The following is a 2,225-nucleotide window of genomic DNA, read 5'->3' on the forward strand; positions in this document are numbered from 1 at the left end:
TGTGGTATTATCAGCACAGATTATTATCAGCACTGGGTTTAGTGGAGGGAAGAGTAACAAACTTAGTAACAAGGTATTTCTTTAACCCTTTGGAATTGTACTAGTGAAGAGAATAAAGATGATAATGAATATTTGGATTTTAATATTTTATGTAGTCATACACAGCTTGATTTAAAGTTCAGTCTAATCTCAATAAAATTGTAGACTGAGCCCTTGAAAATAAAATGAAATGAATCTGCTTTAGGCAGCATTTTTACAATTGACATCTTAATGAGCTGTGAAAGGAAGTTTATAGCATCCTGATTAAATTTGCAGTGGACATTAGGTGTTATGAATGCTTGTAATTACAAGAAAAATTCAAAGGGCTAATCGAATAATTTAAAAATAACGTGAAATTATTTATAAAACAGTATTTCACAGAGGAAAGTCGAGTTAACTTATGGCTGAAGGAACTGCCAATAGCCAAAGCTGGAGCACTGAGCTACAAAAGAAGTAAAGTACTGGATTGTAAATAAAATGTTCATGAGCACATGCCATGGTTAGTGAACATGTACCGATGGAATGAATGAATGAAAAAGATCTCATGTAGAATTCCAAATAGTTTATGTAGTCAGTCAACTTGCCCCTTTGACATATTCATATCAGTATTTAAAAATATGTTCTGGCATTGAAAGATATTCTGAGCTCTACTTGTGTATTTCCTGCCTCATCCTATAATCAGCCATTTCTGCAAAGAGCTTTTTGTTTGGAAATAAGACCTAGGTTGTAGGTGTGCTTGTTGCCACTGGTGTACTGATTCTTCTAGGCCCTCTCAGCTGATAGAACAAGGAGAAATATGTGTATACTAGGCTATATATACATCTCATTGTAACCATCTCTGTATTAAGCTAAACACGAGTTCATACTGGTAATTCCAACTATAATCTATTACCATAGTCTAGTCTCTACCCATTGCCTATTTGTAGCCTCTCATTGCAACAGATGTGTGTATGTGTGTGTCTTTCTTGTGCTGGTACACATTATATATCTTTCCATCTACCTATCTTTCAGGTCACACTCATAGTAACCCAACCCTTATCATCAGGCTTCACCTCCCAGCATCACACCCAGCTATAAACCCATCTGGACTAATTCAGAATCATCCATGATCCACTTTCACACACCCATGATCCATTCACCTCCCCTAAGCCCCCACAATGAGCACACAGGACCTTGGGGTGACAGGTAGATATAAGCCATAACAGAGGGGCTAGCTCCCAGTATCTACCATCTACCACCCATTTAATTGTTTATTCTAGAATACCTGTATATCAGTAGCAGAATTTTTAACCTGTAACCCCATGAGAAGAAAAACAAATTTAGAGTCCATGCTTACATATTTCTTTTGCTTTTACCTTGATAAACACTCATTTCTAGAATTTTGTAGGTCAACACCCTTTCCCCAACCCATTCCGTGAGGGTGAGGTTATTTAACTGCTAACACTTCCTCAAGTAATCTCTGTGCTTTTCAAATCCCTTTGTCCACAAACTCCTGACGTCCACAGATGTCATCTTTTTTTATTGTCATTTTTATGATCTATGGTTTTTATATTCCTAGAATGTTATTTGGTTGGAATGATCCAGTATGTAGCTTTCCAACTAACTTTTCCTTTTTGGGGAAGCATGCTTGTTGATTATTATATGTTTTCAGTACAGGAAGTTTATATGCATTTTAAGAAGTAGGTACACATAACACAGCTTTGTTCTCTTAATACCCCTCCCCTTCCCATCCACTTCCCTCCATCTCTAAATTCCTTTCCCCATTTTCATTCTTACTAGTATTTAGTTTATGTTTATGACATACAGTGTTTAACATTCATGGTGGGTATTTGGTAGATGTACATAACAAATCTTAAATCTTTTTATTTCTTCTTCCCCCACCCCACCCCTTGCCCTCAGTCTTCTGGACCCATTCCCATTTATGAAAGATTTATCTCCCTATTTCTATCAACCTTTATTTTTCTCTTTATTTGTACTTTGCCTTGCTCAAATAAGAGGCATGTGTGTTTGATTTATTTCACTTAACATTACATTTTCTAGGTGTGTCCATTTTCCTCCAAATACCTCAAGTTTATCCTGTGTAGCTGAAAAATATTCCATTATAAATAGATAACACATTTTCCGTATCCATTCTTCTATTGATGGGCATGCAGGTGCTTCTGAGATTTAGGTATTCTGAATCGTGC

The sequence above is a fragment of the Fukomys damarensis genome, unplaced genomic scaffold (assembly GCF_012274545.1).
Source record: "Fukomys damarensis isolate Sample0158 unplaced genomic scaffold, DMR_v1.0_HiC HiC_scaffold_36, whole genome shotgun sequence".
NCBI classification, from domain to species: Eukaryota; Metazoa; Chordata; class Mammalia; order Rodentia; family Bathyergidae; genus Fukomys; species Fukomys damarensis.